This window comes from Pseudonaja textilis, chromosome 6 (genome assembly GCF_049901715.1).
Source record: "Pseudonaja textilis isolate UNSWEBS1 chromosome 6, rPseTex1.2, whole genome shotgun sequence".
NCBI classification, from domain to species: Eukaryota; Metazoa; Chordata; class Lepidosauria; order Squamata; family Elapidae; genus Pseudonaja; species Pseudonaja textilis.
Genome location: NC_141995.1, coordinates 7,996,099 through 8,014,020, shown reverse-complemented (window position 1 = coordinate 8,014,020; position 17,922 = coordinate 7,996,099). Strand labels below are relative to the sequence as shown.

Sequence of the window (17,922 nt, the reverse complement as noted above, 5' to 3'; positions counted from 1 at the left end):
AGGTATTTTTAAGAGAACCCCCGGCGAGATATCAACTATATCTGTACCAGCAAGTTTATCTGCATGAGGTGCGTCTAAAGCAAGGAGGTCTAAAAATGGATTTTTTAAAAAAAGAAAAATTAAGAGTTTGGTTTCTACACTGCCCTATGGAAGAATTAAAAGTTTGAAATCTATATAAAAAAAAAATCAAGATGATGATTAAAACCACACAATTAAAACTCAGCATGTGCAATGCCCATTAAAAAGGAGAGGATGCCCTTGCAGATGGCATCCTGTTACGCTCTGTTTAATCTGTCAATATAGGCAAATTTTTGCCTAAAAAGGAGAAGGTGTGTGGGCTGCATGAATTATGAAAAAAGATGACGGATGAGTGGGTGGGTGGGTGGATGGGTAGATGATAGACAGACAGACAGATCCATACATGATAATAGAGATAGATAGATGATGGACAGCAGAGTAGATAGATAGATAGATAGATAGATAGATAGATAGATAGATAGATAGGTAGAGGTGATATATACAGATAGATGATAGATAAATAGATATAGATAGATGATAGACAGACAGATCTATACATGATAATAGAGCTAGCTAGATGATAGACAGACAAACAAACAGAGTAGGTAGGTAGATATAGATGATATAGATATAGATAGATGATAGATAGATAGATAGATAGATAGATAGATAGATAGATAGATAGACAGACAGACAGACGGATGAGTAGATGGATGGATAGAGAGAGATGGAGATGGAGAGAGAGAGATGGATTGATCTATCTATCTATCTATCTATCTATCTATCTATCTGTCGAGAGATAGAACGCTAGTTCTTGATTTACCACTTCTCGTTCGGCAACTCCAGTTCTGAAGTTCCCGTGGCCGCTCCTCTCCCCCATGGTCACATGACCACAACTGGGATACATGGCAATTGACCCGCATTTATGGTCATTTTTCATGAAAGTCAACATTTCTGTCTGGTTTGGCGCAAAAATGCCCCCACGTGAACAATGGGTCTGCTTAACAACTAAAGCATTTGCTTAAGAACCACAGAGTCACTTAACAAACATCATAATTTGCTTAACGACCAGAAAAAGGTAGTACAATCGGGTCAGTCATGTGATGAGCTGCTTTACAACCATCATGGCTAATAATGGGTAGGGTCTATTATGGTTGTAAGTCAAGGATTACCTGTAGATAAACAGGCAGACTTGCCTTTGTCTTTGTTCCTCATCATGGAGTTCCTGAAAATATTTTTATTTTGACCTAGCATTTATACAGGGTAGATTTAATTTTAACCCTTGTTCTTATTTGTATTTGGGAGTAAATGGTGGCTAAATTATCAATTCTCAGATTGCATCACCTGGAATTATAGTTATGGGACATGCATAACCACAAAACTAGAAGTTTCTTTATTATGTTTCATATTTCTTAATAATTCATCTCTGTCAGACTTGCTAAATTAGAGAAGTCTAATCTATACTAAAGTTTTTATATCTTTACTTATGTTTTTTAACAAATTCATAAACATCAATGGGTTACTTTAAGGTGGCTTTTGGTTTTATTGTTGCAAAAATGTGTTGGGCCATTGTTTATCAGTTGCTGACTGTGAGTTGTTTGATATCTTTTTACTTTTGAAGACGGCCGTTAAAATATCTCACATAAAACATTTGCCTCTATCTCAATAGTCAAGAATTTACTGTGGGTTCTGCCCCCCACTCTTTTTAAAAAATTCAGATCCAGATGAATCTTCCCCAATTTATCTCCTCAGAAGTCACTTTTTCTTTTCCACTTGTACATCTCAAGCTGTGAATTTGGCAGAGTCGCCTGCTTTTCAAATTTCACACACACACACACAAAAATAAAGCCAGGAATGAGATGAAAAGAAAGTGTAAATCATTGGCTTACAATGTAAAAACAAAATTTAAGAACATCGGAAGAATCCTGCTGGATTAAACCAAGGAATCCTGTTTCCCACAGTGACTTTCCAGGTGCCTTTGGGAGAAGATATCTCAAAATTGTATTAATGGCATTGAAAACAAAAACTAGACGGCCAAAGCTTCTAATGGTTTATTTATGTATTCTTAGTTATCTGTTCCCTGCATTTATTATTTTAACGGATAATTCAAGATGGCGAATATATTCAGCACATCTTCTTCCTCCGATTTTTCCCACAACAACAACCCTGTGAGGGATATTGGGCTGAGAGAAAAGGACTGGCCCAAAGTCACCCAGCTGGCTTTCAGGGTTAAAGGAGGACTAGAACTCACCATCTCCAAGTGATTGGCCCAAAGTCTTAACTACTAGATGAGAAGAAATACAAATTGTTTTTCATAACTACATGTTAGCATCTCATAGCAGTCCTGCTGACTGTTGGCCTTGTTGTTGAATTATATGAGATCTCAGGCAGGTGGTGACCGCCTATGAAACTGCCAATTTGCCACACACATGCACACACACACACATAAACACACCTCAAAATAACACCACACCTGCCGGTGAGATTGTGCCCAGTCCACAAAGCCGTGTGACATAATAGATTTGTTAGTGATGCTTCTATTCATTCACCCCATTCTTATCTGTGAGTATTCCAGGCTGCTAGCAGTGAAAAGCAAAACCATATATAAAACAATTAAAAGCAAACAAAAACCAGGGCTAAAATCATTATTATTCCAAGTGAAAACATCAGGCTGAACACAAAGGTCCTGGAAATTACTTCCCACTTGGGGAAAGTGTGTTTGAATACAAGTGTTTTTACTTTGATACAGGTAGTCCTTGATTTACAATCACAACTGAGTTCAACATTTCCAGAGATGGTTGTTAAGTGAATTTTGCTCCATTTTACGACCTTGCTTGTCACAGCTGTTAAGTGAATCACTGCGGTTAAGTTATTGACACAGCTGTTAATTGAATCCGGCTTCCCTGTTGACTTTGCTTTTCAGAAGATCGCAAAATGGGATCACATTGACTCCGGGACACTGCAATCGTCATAAATACGAGTCAGTTGCCAATTTTGACCACGGGGATGGTACAACAGTCGTAAGTGTGAAAAACAGTCATAAGTCCATTCTTTAAAGTGCTGTTATAACATCAAACAGTCGCTAAATGAACTATTGTAGTTTGAGGACTGGCTGTACTTTGTTAAGTTATTCAGTGAGTTTTGCAAGAGAGGTCATAAAATGAAAACTCTCTTTACCACTGTCTCACTTAGCAATGCAAATTCTGGGCTCCACTGTGGTCCTAAGTCGAGGACTACCTGTACAGGTACAGCAATTTTTTTTCTCTCTCTCTTCTGTTTCAGTTTTTATTATTATTGTTGGTGTTGGTGAATGCTTCTAGAGACACTTTGCTGGCCCTTTCTAAAAGTCTGTGGAGATTCTCAGTCATCCAGGTCATTGTTGTCCCAAAGATGCTTTTTCAAGAGGCAATTGGACTTTCTGGTTTTTCCTTGAAGAGGTTTTGCTTCTCATCTAAGGAGCTTCTTCAGTTCTGCTGAGGAAGAGGAAGATGTTTCACTTCTCTTGAGGAAGAAGGCGTTTCCCTTCTCATCCAAGAAGCATCTTCAGTTCTTTAGGAAAACATTGCTTCTTGGAAGGCGTTTCCTTCATCAAACCTGCTTATTCTGCCAGTGCATTCTGTATCTGAAAGAACTGAAGAAGCTTCTTGGATGAGAAGCGAAGTGTCTTCGAGGAAAAACAAAGAAACCAAGTCCACTTGCCTTTTGAAAAAAATACCTTTGGGGCCCTTTCTAAAAACAATGAAAATAAATAAGTCAAACATCCGTTCTTCAACAGCAGCAAAACGCTGACAAGCATATATATACAGAAGAAACGGTGGATTAAACTGGGCAGGTTTAAAATGACAACCCTTTCCATTTTAATTTTTGTGCTCCTAAAATGCCTGTGAGAAAATATGGGTCTTGAACCCTTGATGAAAAGGTAACAGAGGCTCCATTGTTTCATCTCCTCAGGGGTCCATTATGGGGGGTGGGGGTATCCTTCTTCCTCAGTTTTAACTCTCTGGTAATGGTCTTTTGAGTATGTTCCTTCTTAGAGGTCTTAATTGGGGGTGCTGCAATGGGATTTGATGTGAAAAATTTAAAACAGATGCCCCCAATAGAAATAATGTATTTGATGTTCTTCTACTTATTAAGCTTATTGCTATAGGATTACTTAAGCAAGGACAAATGCCCTAACACCCTATCTATCCTGCGACCCCTTAAAAAAGTAGATTATATAGAACTAGCTCGATACTCCAGCTTCGCTACAAAACTACTGTATGTGGTTAGTTTGGGGCTTAGTTTTGGGGGGGGAGAATAAGAGGGGGGATTCTGTCTCTGTCTACCAGCATCCAGCGGCATTCATCTGGCTAGCGTCTTGTCAGGGTGTGAGATAATTGAGGGCTGTTTGGAAACTGAAACTGCATTTGTTGTGTGAGCAAGAAGGAGACAGCAAGGAGCCTGGGCTTGGCTTAGCTCAACTGTTCTGTACTAATGTTAGTTGCTGATGTGAAATTAAAACTGAAACTTCTCTCCTCTGCTTGTGTTTTGCATTTTGGAGCAGGTTTCTTTTCAGGTGGGGAGGGGGAGTAGAACTCCTTAGCATCAGAGCGTGTTAATAATAATATACAAAATACTAATGCTCTGATGGGGTCAGTTTGAAAAAATCCTTTCTTGGTGAGCACCTAGAAGCCAAGAGGAACATATGTGCCAAAGTACCAACTATTCACAAAAGACAAGATTTAGAAGATTTCGGGTTGAGGGGGTTAGGGTTTTGGAACCCAATCTGATTATGGAGTTGAATGATGATGATTTCTGACAGGATGCCGTGCTTCAGAGGCTTAAAAAACCCCTATATGTGATATATTGATCTATTCATAAAAGGATTGGCTAACTTTGAAGGTTAAAACCTTGATGTGAAGGTGAGTGGAGCAACCGGTTCTCTGCCAGGTTGCTGGGTGGGCGTGGCCATGGTGGGTGTGGCGTAGTCAGCCTCCTGCACCATGGTGAGGGTGGCGTTTTCACCCTCCCTGGGTTCCGAAGGCCTCGAGCCTCCAGGAGGGTGAAAATGGCTTCCCCGGGCTCCGGAGGCCCTCTGAAGGCCATTTTTCAGCCTCCCTGGGCTCCGGGGGCTTTCCAGAGGGGCAGGGCAGGGTGGGCGGGACCAGCCAGTCATTGCAACTGCCAGTTCGGTGAACCAGTATGTAAAATTAGCATCCAGTTCACCCAAACCAGTGCGAACCAGTAGCAGCAGAGGTGGTATTCAGCAGGTTCTGACTTCTGGAGAACCCGTAGCAGAAATTTTGAGTAATTCGGAAGACGGGCAAATCCCACCTCTGACTGGAGATTTTACAGTATCCTTCCCCTGCCATGCCCACCAAGCCATGCCCACAGAACCAGTAGTAAAAAAAAATGGAATCCCACCACTGAATAGCAGCCCACCTCTGGTAATAATAGAAGGATGTTTTCATAACTCTTAAAATCATCATTTTTTATGTTGCCTTTGATGAGATGGGTGGCTATACCAATCGCATAAATAAATATTTTCACTTTAAAATGATAGAGGATAAGTATGATGACCCGGGGCATGGCACAAAAGCGACAAAGTCACAAAAGTAGGTAAAGTCCCTTTAATTCCTCCAACTTGGCCCCCAGTGTCCAGTTATCATCGGCTGGAGAAGAAACTTTCCCAAGAACAGTTTTTAAAGGGAAGAAATTCCATCTGAACCCAAAGTACATATAAATTATAAATAAAAACCAACTCAATTAACAGGATAGGGCAGGATAAGGAATTGAAGATTTCAAAAGATAACGAAATAAACACAGTTGGCAGGATGCCAGAACCCAGATAAGACTTGACAAACCAAAATAACTCATGCTTTGCTTCCAGCAAGGAGCTGTGCGCAAACACCCTCTTTGTCCTGTTTTCCCAGCTGCAGCTAATGAAGGGAATCAGGGCCGTTTTCTGCCCCATAACCCATGTTGCTCCCTTATCCATTCCTCCCTGCATGTCCTAGGATGAAGAGGAGGTGGCCTGGGTCTTCCTCTGAATGCCCAGCCGGACTGTGCCCAGTTTCCTCCATAGCCACCGGAGCCATACTCCCACTCCCTGTCAGCCGTTTGACCTCTCCCTCGGAATCAGATTCCAGAAAGGGCATGACAATAAGGCAGCTGAACCACAGGTTCCATGTTATGAGGATTAAGGTGTAGGTAGTCCTCAAATTATGACCACAATGGAGCCCAAAATTTATGTCGCTAAGCGAGACGGTGAAGTTGAGTTTTGCCCCATTTTACGACCTTTCTCGCCGCAGCCAAGTGAGTCAGTGCAGTTGTTTAAGATAGTCGCAAGGTTGTGAAGTAAATCTGGATTCCCCATTGACTTTGCTTGTCAGAAGGGGATCATGAAACCCTGGACATGAAACCATCATAAATCTACGCCAGCTGTCAAACACCTGAATTTTGATCACGTGACCCTGGGGATACTGCAATGGTCATAAGTGTGAAAACTGGTCATAAGTCACTTTTTCCAGTGCCGCTGTAACTTCGAATGGTCACTAAATGGATGTTGTAAGTCAAGGGCTACCTGTATCCTATTGCACTAAAAAAAAAAAACCTTTATGCCTGCATTCTGTATCTGCCAGTTTGGGCGCTAATTGTTACTCTATTGTCAGAACTGCCCTTGTGTACTCCAACAAGGTGATTTATTGTTAGTTAATCGCTGGGTCAGAAAGAATGCGGACAAGGGTGTGAAATAAGGAAGGGCTGCTCTATCCTCATTTATTTTGTTATTATATTTACCTTTGGTACACCAAATCCAGCTAGACTGAACGCCATTTGCTAGGAAGATTTCCAAATATTGTAAAGGACCCCTTTGTTACATGGTGGTAACGCCAGGTCGTAAAGTCACAATCGAGGTCGCTTTTTTGCTTTTTAACTCAGCGAGTGTGTGAATCATACAGCGCCCATTTGAATTTTTCTTCTTCTTTTTATTGCATTAATGCCTATCGGCAAAAAAAAAAACAACCCTGAAAGCTGAGCAATGGACATCACACATTTGCTCCCTGGATTTTGCCGTCTTCGACGCCAGTTTGCACAAAGTGAAGCCCTGGCAGACAATTATCAGAGTGCTCCCCCCTCCCCCCGCCCAGTTCAACCCTTGGCAACCTTCATCACAAAACCGTCCTGAATGGTTTCAGAAGTTATTCAGGTCAAAAAAATAATTCGTGTTTTATCTCCTGGGAAACTGCAGAAACTTTCCAAGAATGAAGTTAGCAAAGCAAAAGGAAGGAGAAGGGAAAGAGCTGGCCGGCATTAACCTACGGTCTCTTCGCAGGCAACAACAAGGCCCCAGTGTCAAAGCAACAAGAGCAAGGGCACGCACGCACACGCACACACACACACACACACACACCCTAAGCTGAAAAGAACGCTTCTTTAAACACAGTGCGCAAGCAGGTGGCCAAATTCCAAAGAAAAAGACATTTAACGGGAAGGTCCAACGAGACACGAGCGATCTGGAATATCTTTGTCCCTCTGCCTGAGGAAATTTAAGGAATTAAAGCTTACCGCACAGGCTTACGTACCGGTCAGTTTCGTAGTCTATTGCAACATCCAAAAGGAAAAATCCCACCAAATGCAGGGTTTTGCTTTCCTTTCCAGGAGTTGCTAGAAAGGGCCGTGCAAACATGAGGTGCACATTTGAGAGGCATGTTGGAATGGGACATCCTTGTAACTTTAAGGAGAAGTCAAGTGGGACCACCATAATCCCGGGGTTGCAGGTCAGAAGAAGGCAAGGACAATCCACCTCTGCACTGTGGGGTCCTTGGTGCTCTCTAAGCTTAGTGGTTTTCTTCCAGATGTTTTATGACCCAACTAGGTAACTTTGTCAGTGCTAGTCCAGTTTGGTACCTGAGGGAAATACAGGTAGTATTGTCTGTAAGAAAACAACCAAGCTCAGAGAGCACCAAGGACCCCAGAGTTCTCCTCTTCCTCCCCCTCCTCCTCCTCTTCACCTCTACAAACCCCACTCCCTTCCAGCACTGATGACGTTACCTAGTCGAGTAATGAAACGTCTGCAAGAAAACAGCCAAGCTCAAAAAGCACCACAGACCCCACAGTTTTTTTCTTTCTCTTTCTCTTTCCCCTTTTTATTTTTTATAATTTGTCAAACAAAAACAAAAACATGAATACTATAAAAAATAAAATTACAGGGGACGATAGGTGTGTTAGTGCGCTTATGCACGCCCCCTTTACGGACCTCTTAAACATGAAGTAAGGTCCCTGGAAGTCAAATTGTGACTAAAACTGAAAATTTGTAACTGAGACAAATGAATCAGGTAGAGCATTCCAGACTTTGACAACTGTATTATAAAAATCGTATTTTTTACAGTCAAGTTTAGAACGGTTTACACTGAGTTTAAAATGGTTCTTTGCCTGCGTATTATTGCGATTTTAATTCAGAAAAATAGTCATTTACAGGTAAAACATTGCTACATACAATTTTGTATGCAATACCTAAGTCCGACTGCAAGCAACACAGTTCCAGGTTTTCCTTCTCCTTCTCCTCTCCATAAACCCCACTCCCTTCCAGTACTGATGACGTTACCTAGTCGGGTAGTGAAACGTCTGCAAGAAAATAACCAAGCTCAGAGAGCACCAATTGATCCGCCAATTTTTGTTGCTAAGCAAGACAATTTTAAGCGAGTTTCGGCCCATTTTATGACCTTCCTTGCCGCCGTTGTTAAGCGAATCACTGCATTTGGTATGTTAGTAAGACGATTGTTAAGTGAATCTGTTTTCTTCATTGACTTTGCTCATTGGAAGGTCGCAAAAGTTGATCACATGACCCTGGGACCCTGGAACCATCATAAACACGAGCCAGTTGCCAAGTGTGGAAAACGGTCATAAGTCACGATTTTGTGTGCCATTAAAACTTTGAGCGGTCAAGATGGAATTTTTCTTTTTTCATATGTGGTGGCAATGCCCCAAAGCCAGAAAATATTGGATGAAAGTACAAAGATGGTTACAGGAGATAACAGAACATCAAATAGAATTTAAATCTGAACTATTCCTCCTGGGAGTAATTAAAGGGAAATTTAGCAAACAAATCCAATCAATCATATTGCATATAATAACGGCAGCGCGGATAGTTTTTGCGCAGGGTTGCAAATTAGAAAACATACCGTCTGAACAGGCATTAATGCGGAAAAAAAAATAGAATTTGACAAGATGAACAAACTTACAACAGAACTAAAAGGCAAGGAGGAATCAGAATACTATGTGGTATGGGATAGATCCGGGATGGCGAACCTATGGCACACATGCCAGAGGTGGCATGAAGACTCCTCTCATTGGCCACACAGGCCGTCCCCAGCTGCTCTTCTGATTTCTGGTCAGCTGGTCTTTGCAGGTGCTGGAGCGCCAGAAAACAGCCTGAAAAACCTTTTTCTGGCCCTTTTCCAGGCCTTTTCAGGCCATTTTGGGCCAAAAGAAGCCCCCAAACTGGCCTGCAAACTGCCCCCAAACAGCCCAAAAACAGCCTGAAAATGGCATGAAAATTGCATGAAAATGGCCCCCAAAAGGCTTGAAAACAGCCCCCAAAATGGCCTGGAAACAGCCTGGAAAACAACTCAGAAAATGGCCTGGAAATTGCCCGAAAAACAGCCGAAAAGCAGGCTGTTTTCAGACCAAAAACAGCCAGAAAACGCTCTATGGCCCAAAATGGCCCCCAAAACGGCTTGAAAATGGCCCCCAAAGCAGCCAAAAACTATGTGAGTATCAGCCAGCTGGTCTTCGATTTTTCGGCCTTCCGGCATGCTCACATGCATGTGCGTTCCCGTTTGGACACTCAGTGCCAAAAAGGTTCTCCATCACTGAGATAGATGGTATATGTGGATAGAACATAGGAATAAGGATTAATGTATAGAAATAAATGTAAATACATGTAATACCGATGACACAATACCGTTAACAATGTAAATAGAGATGTGTAATTTTGAAAATAAACAAATAAATAAAAAGAACTTTGAGCGGTGACTAAATGAAAGGTTGTAACTCGAAGACTATCTGCATTTGGGGGTGAAATTCATCCGTGATCAAATTTTGCAGAATTTGGGCTGTTTGGAGAATGGCGTGGGTGGAATTCCACTCCTGGAGTTAATCACTCTGAGCAAATACCACAGGGGAAGAAAAAAAATGTTGACAGGCTGCTTGGAAGAAGGTGAAGCTGAATTATTTTCATTAAAAAGATAAGATCGCCCAGGATATTTGGAAGCCGAGAGCTTCGACTCTTCAAACCATTTATTGTTTTCTTTAATAACCACACAGGCTGCTTTTAACCCATACCTTCACACCCAGGAGGGTCACCCAAGATGGAGGACCTACATACTTTCTGGATTCATTACAAGTGGGGAAAAAATGTTAATGACCGGGAGAAGGGAAATGAAAACGGTTGCTGTCTCTTAAGGAACAAGACCTCCTCTGTGGGTTTCCAGACAGGAAACCTTGAAATGCTATCAGCACTTTGGAGTGGAGAAAAAAAAAAGTATAAGACATTCCGATCCCGCGTTGAAATAGCAGCTGGATGCTTCCTGTAAGGGGCAGCTTTAAGCAAGCGGATTAAAGACACATGAATCCCAGGGCTCTGCATATTTTCATTGCTCTAATGTGATGGAACTCGGATAATTCAGTGTGTTGATAGGGGTGGAAAGGCAACAGCAGCAGCGCTTATATACGGCTTCCCAGTGCTCTAAAGCCCTGTCTAAGTGGTTTACAGAGTCAGTCAATGGCCCCCAACAATCTCAGTCCTCATTTTACCCACCTTGGAAAGAGGGAAGGCTGAGTCCAACCTTGAACCTGGTGAGAAACTGCTGGCGGTCGGCAGATAGGTTGCAATACTGCAGTCTAACCACTGCGCCACCAAATCTCCTTAGAGAGATGCAGCCGACAGGCCACAACACATGTTATTAACTTAACAACTACAGTGATTCACTTAGCAACTGTGGCAAGGAAGGTCGTAAAATGGAGTAAAACTCACTTAACTGTCTTGCTTTGCACCAGAGATTTGGGCTCAATTGTCATCGTAAGTCCAGGATTTCCTGCAGCTGATGCTGGCATGTCAAGGGGATTGCATCTGAGCATTTCCCTAGAATGGAGATCTGAGAACTAGCAGAATAGAATAGAATGGAATGGAATGGAATGGAATGGAATAGAATAGAATAGAATAGAATAGAATAGAATAGAATAGAATAGAATAGAATAGAATTCTTCATTGGCCAAGTGTGATTGGACACACAAGGGATTTGTCTTGGTGCAAATGGTCTCAGTGTACATAAAAGAAAAGATACATTCATTGAGAGTCAAGAATCATCAGGTACAACACTTAATAATAGTCATAGGGTATAATAAGCAATCAAATCATACTAGGAAGCAGTCAATATATATCATAATGATACAAGCAACAAACTTACAGTCATACAGTCACAAGTGGGAGGGGATGTGCAATAAGGAGTGATGAGAAGATTAATAGCAATAGTAGTGCAGACTTTGCTAATAGTTGGACAGTGTTGAGCAAATTATTTTTTTAGCAGAGTGATGGCATTCGGGGGAAAAACTGTCCTTGTGTCTAGTTGCTCTGGTGTGCAGTGCTCATCGTTTTGAGGGAAGGAGTTGAAACAGTCCAGGATGTGAAGGGTCTGTAAATATTTTCACAGCCCTCTTTTCGACAAGCTGAATTCCCACCCCTGAGAGCACAGATTGCATCTCCAAATGGCAAGAACCACAACCAAAATATTTAGGGGAAGACTTTTCCCAGCCCTGTTCCCTGAAATGACAAATGACTGCCAACGTCATTTGCTTTCCGTAGGACCCATTGCTACTCCTTGTTAGATCAGAACAACCACATGGAATTAAGCAATGCTCCCCCTGGCTTAATTTAGGTTTTCACACTGGGATTATTTTACAGCTGGTGTTTGTATCAGAGGATCAATTTAAATATAGTCATTGGCCAGAATAATCTCTATTTGTCAGGGGGCATAGCTAGGTGGACGTGGCTAGGTGGGCATGGCCACGTGACTGGGTGGGCGTGGTTTCTTTTTTGCAGCAGCCGCAGCACCCCCCCCCTTGTGTTCCCTTTTTTTTGCCTCCTGGGCCTCAGGAAAGCCTCCCGGGAGGCCGTTTTTGCTCCTTGAGGCCTAAGAGGCAAAAAATGGAGTGGTGAAGAGGGCAGAGCAATCACACACACACACCCTGCGTGCCCCTTTTGACCTCCTGGGCCTCAGGGAAGTCTCCTGAACGAAGCAGTAAGACAGCGAGGGGGATCCCGGCACAGCTGTTCATCGGAACAGCTGATTGTCAGCAGGAATTAAAAAGAAAAAAGAAATATCAGTTCGGCTGAACCGCTAGCTGTTTTTTTACTACCGGTTCTCCTGAACAGTAGCATTTTTAACTACCGGTTCACCCAAACCAGGTTGAACCGGTAGAATGCCACCACTGATTTCCATCCATTGCTTCTAGTCCTGCCTTCGGGTGCTTTGGAGAATAGCTTGACTCCCTCTTCTTTGGGGCAGCCCCTGGAGAACTTGGAACACTGCTATCCTGTTACCCCAAGTCCTTCTACTCATCAAACTAGACATACCCAGTTCCGAGACTCTGAAATTTGGCGACCTGAAGACGTCTGGCCTTCTACTCTTGAGGTCTATACATCTTCAAGTCGCCAAGTTTGAAAAAACTGCTGTCGCATGCATTTTTAAAAATTCATTCTACTCTCTGGTTTGAACATTTTAAGGTTTAACACCCCCACTCCCTGGATTGTGATTACAGCAATGGAAAATTCATTGGATCCTATAAAACTATTTGTCTGCTGCTAATTAGCGCGCAAACGCTCCCAGTATAGGAATTTGGGAGGATGCGACCTTGGAAAATTGCCAGAAAGGAAGATTTAATGAAAGGTTAGATCTGTTGTTTCTGATGATGCAGCCTTCATCAGAGATATTCTCGATGACATAATCAGAATAATTGACAAGCAGGAAAAAGGAGTTCCAAAATATGCTTGGGCCTAACCACATTTATCATTTATAATTCCTTAGGATCAAAATAGGGCAGCCACTGCTGGCCTTCAGCATCTAACTGGAACTAGGTTTGTTTTTCTGTACTTAATTGTTTAGCTATTACCTGCAAAAACACTAGAGTAGAGTAGAGTAGAGTAGAGTAGAGTAGAGTAGACTATAGAATAGAATAGAATAGAATAGAATAGAATAGAATAGAATTCTTCGTTGGCCAAGTGTGATTGGACACACAAGAAATTTGTGTTCAGTGCATAAGATCTCAGTGTACATAAAAATACGTTAATCAAGAATCATAAGATACAACACAGTGCCTGTCATAGGATACTAAATAAGCAACCAAAATAATGCTAGGAGCTAAATAAAACAATATAAATCGTAAAGATACAAGCAACAAGGTTATAGTCATAAGTAGAAAAGGAGATAGGTAATAGGAAGGACAACAAGAAGAATAGTACTATAGTCTTGGTAAATAGTTTGATGGTGTTGTGGGAATTATTGTAGTTGTTTAGCTGAGTGATGGCATGCAGGGAAAAACTGTCCTGTCTAGTTGTTCTGGTGTGCAGTGCCCTATAGCCAGGGGTGGGATTCAATTTTTTTAACAACTGGTTCTATGGGCATGGCTTGGTTGATGGGCGTGGCTTCATTGGTGGGCATGGCTTGGTGGTCATGTGACTGTCTGGACGTGGCCAACTCAACATCACTCACATCAAGGCACGCTTCTCCTTGCCTGGCCTCTCGTGACTGTGGGGATGCTGCAACAGTCATAAGTTGAAAAACGGTCATAAGTCACTTTTTTCAGTGCCATTGTAACTTTGAATGGTCACTCCACACAAGCAAAGTACCAGCAAAGGAGAGGGAAAAAAACTCCAGAAAAGTTCCTCAGACAGGAAGTCTAGTCCTGCCAAGAATGTAATAAGAGTTAATGGAGAGGCAGTTTCTGTAAGCAACACCAGAATGTTTCCTTCCTGCCTTCCTTACAGGATTAGGCCAGGAATTTCTTCTAACTGGTTCTCCGAACTGCTTAGAATGTTAACAACTGGTTCCAGCGAATAGGTGCGAACCTGTAGAATCCCACCCCTGCCTATAGCGTAGTTTTGAGGGTAGAACTTGAAACAATTTATGTCCAGGATGTGAGGGGTCTGTAGTTATTTTCACAGCCCTCTTTTTGACTCTGCACTATACAGGTCCTCAATGTAAGATTAGCAGGATATTGTACATTTTTGCTTAGTATCAAAATTGATATTGTACAATGTGATGAGGCCACAAAGGAATATATTAACCTTTGACCACAGCAGCCTGCTGGGTCACACAACATTCTCTGATGCAAAATGTCTGTTAGCTATATCAAGCAATTAATTTAAAGTTTCCAGAAAACAGGGCTTGTTTTATGCCCCGGAACAATTTAAATTCATCAGACAGCTATGTCTCTTTAACAGTGAACAGGAAGCAGATCATAAAAACGAGAGAAAGCAGATCATGAAAAAAAGAGAGAGAAAAGTATGTGCATGCTCTTTCTTGACACAACATTTAGTTGAGTTCTGAGCCAGTTAAAACACTTTTATAATGAACAGCATTAATCTAGGACTGATAAAAGCATATAAAAATAAACTCAGTTTTTGCTCTTCTGAAATTGTGCCCAGAAAAATACTGAGACCTCAACAGCAATCCACCTTTAAAATAAACAAATTTTCTCCCACACATCCACCCTGTGAGCTACTTCACAACGGTACACAGTACACTCACAAATCCAGACTGAAAAAGTACCCTCTGACCGAGGAGATTATGAATTATTTGCAATTTCAAATGAGGTTTATAAATATAACACTGAAAGACCAAAGCACAGAGCTAATTCCTCTAGTGGCCTTATGTTCCAACAAACACAGCCAACATAAATCAAGGTTTTGGAACCATAACATCATATTTTCTCACTGGGAGTAGCAACTTTTAGATGTGTTCTACTATCTTTAGTTCAGGGAACGTTATGGAACTATGGTACTGTGTCTGCAGGATTTGGGTTTGGCTAGTCTAGAGAAAAGGACGCGATGGGGCATGATAGCAGTATTCCAGTATCTGAGGGGCTGCCATAAAGAAGACGGGGTCAACTTATTTTCCAAAGCACCGGAGGGCAAGACAAAAAACAATGGATGGAAACTAATCAAGGAGAGAAGCAAATCTCTTGCTTTTGGGTGCTTTGGAAAATAAGTTGACTCCCTGGAAATGTAGGTTGCTTGTTTCATTGATCAATTTTCCACCCATTGCTTCTTGTCCTGCCTTTAGGTTTTTGGGAGAATAGCTTGACTCTCTCTTCTTTGTGGCAGCCCCTGAGATACTGGAAGACTGCTATCATGTCACTCCTAAGTCCTTCTTTTCATTAAAGTAAGCATACTCAATTCCTGCAACTGTTTTTAATATGTTTTTGTCCCTAGGCCTTTAATCATCTTAGTTGTTCTGAAAAGCAGCTCTCTTTCTCTCTCTCCTTTGCTTTACAATCCAAAAACTTGAAGGGGGGGGGTTCCTTTTGAGACATTGTCCATGCCCCCATTCCTTCTACGAGCTCATCTGCCTCTTATCTGACTGCTGATTCACCTACATCTTATCTGATTGCTGCCTAAGCTGTAGCTCTCCTTCTTGTCTCCCAAGGTCATTCCCACATACCATTCCAACTCCAAATTCAAGAAGATGGAGGCTATAAGAAAAGTTGCCTTTTCCTCTCCCTACTCCCCACTCCATCTGGACAAGGCCAAGACCACTTTGGGCCAAACTCTCTTAACAACGGTATCCAGGGATGGGATTCAACCAGCGTAACAACCGGTTTGGTGAGCGCATGCAGTGTTTGAAACCCGCCCATTTTCAGCTCAAATACTTCCCTTCAGGTGGGATTCAAATTTCTTAACAACCGGTTCTGTAGGTGTGACCTAAGTTGTGGGTGTATGTAAATATTGAATTTTTTATTTTAAAAAAAGAGCAACTTTTACCCCAAAACAGGCAAAGCGGGCAGGCAGATTGAGTTGCTCACAGAATCACAGGTTCACTTAGAGATCTATCTATCTACAATCGGCTATCTGAGTCTGGACTGAAAAGTTTCAGTCCTAAGCCAGAACTACCGGTTCACCGAAACCGGTTCAAACTGGTAGAATCCCACCCCTGACTATCCCCTTAGCACAGATGTGCCTAACCTTTTTGGGCTCCTGTGCCAAAAATAGTGTGCGCGCTTGCACGCTTGCTGGCATGCGTGCCAGCACCCAGAAGGCAATGAGCATGCGCGTGCAATCCCCGCCAACCCACCCATGCCGCCCCCTTACCTGCACTGCACCTCACAGCTGATTTTCAGCCAGTTTGAGGCTTGAGGAAGGCTTCTGCAGGCTTTTCAGGCCAAAAACTAGGTCTGTTTTGTCACTTCCAGTATTTCCGGAAAAACAGGAAGTGACAAAATGGGCCTAGTTTTCATCCTGCAAAGCCTGCAGAAGCCCGTAGAAGCCTTCCTCCAGCCTCTGGGAGGCTGAAAAAGGCCTCAAACCAGCTGAAAATCAGCTGTGAGGCGTGCGCATACGCAGTGAGGTAAATTTGCCTGCAGCTTGCGTGCCGGCACAAATGGCTCTGTGTGCCACCTGTGGCACATGTGCCAGAGATTTGCCATCATGGACTTAGCAGATAAATTTTGGGCTCCATTGCGGTCGTAAGTCGAGAACTATCTGTACAAGTGAGGTTCCTTCTTTCTGTCATTGAGAAGTGGAGGGAGAGGACAAAAAAGGATGAAGGATGACCCTGAACAAAAACTAAATGCTAAAAATAAAAAATGATTTTTGTTCCTGGAAGTATTGATGTGGTTTGCTGACCCGCTCTTTCTTCAAAGGATATTTTCTTTCAATAAAAGAAGTCACTTAATTTTGTGACTCTTGCCTGTTAGGGCTGAGAAGACAGATTCCACATTTGTTTCTCTGCCATGACAAGATTTTTTTTCCCACAGGTTGCCCAGGACAGGGAAATGAGATCTGCATGTTGAAAACCCCCAACCAATTTACTTCACTTTCCCAGCTGCCTGCAGGCCAAATTATTCTCAGGAACCGGAGACAGCAGCCATTCGCCTTCAGGAAACCTGACAGGCCTTGGGTGATAATGATTACCTTTCGATTGGAGAAGGTATCTTCCATATCTTTCTTACAGCAATATCATCTTGCACTAAGATTATCTGCTCTGCTTCCGGATGACCAAAGCAGATTTGGTTGAGTATCTGCAATTCTGAGGATCCTTTGATGCCTGGGATTTCTCAAACTTCAAACGTGACAGATCCGTGTGTGAACTGGGCAGCCGTATAAATTTGTTTAATAAATAAAATTAATACATCTTTCATAAATCAACCAATAAATGGGAAAGTATATCTGCAGCATTATTTTAAAATTATGTTCCTTTCCTTTCCTGTCCTACCCTTTTCCCTTCCCTTCCTTCTTTCCCTTCATTCCTCCCTCTCTCCCTCTCCCTCTCTCCCCCTTCCAACAGGTTTATCTGTAACACGGCTTAGATTAAGACAAGGGTCTTCAAACTTGGAAAGTTTAAGACTTGTGGACTTCAACTCCCAGAATTCCTGAGCTAACATGACTGGAGGAGGAATTCTGGGAGTTGAAGTCCACAAGTCTTAAAGCTGTCAAGTTTGAAGACCCCCCTGGATTAAGAGAAACAGGCCCAACTGAAGCAAGATGCTGTTAATCATCTCTGTATCAACACAGGAATGGTGTCAAGATCACATGAAGGGATAGTACCTGTTATGTCCTGAGGACTCAAGGAGTTCTCACTCAGGTCCACTCACTTTGTGTGGGCGTTATTCCCCCATTCCCATTGGTCAGTTCTCCCCAGCAGCCAGCTA

At 42.3% G+C, this 17,922-nt stretch overlaps 1 protein-coding gene and 1 long non-coding RNA gene across 3 annotated transcripts in view; one reads left to right on the top strand and one right to left on the bottom strand.

Moving 5' to 3' along the window:
- LOC148125390 (uncharacterized) overlaps nt 1-17,498 on the top strand; it is a 65,727-nt gene extending 48,229 nt beyond the window's left edge. For both annotated transcript variants that reach the window (XR_015744038.1, XR_015744037.1), the window contains exons 2-3: nt 15,702-15,877; nt 17,029-17,498. This is a non-coding gene — a long non-coding RNA (uncharacterized LOC148125390). The remainder of the gene's footprint in view (nt 1-15,701; nt 15,878-17,028) is intronic.
- SHROOM3 (shroom family member 3) overlaps nt 1-17,922 on the bottom strand; it is a 167,855-nt gene that overhangs the window by 131,371 nt on the left and 18,562 nt on the right. The gene's annotated exons all lie outside the window — the stretch shown is intronic.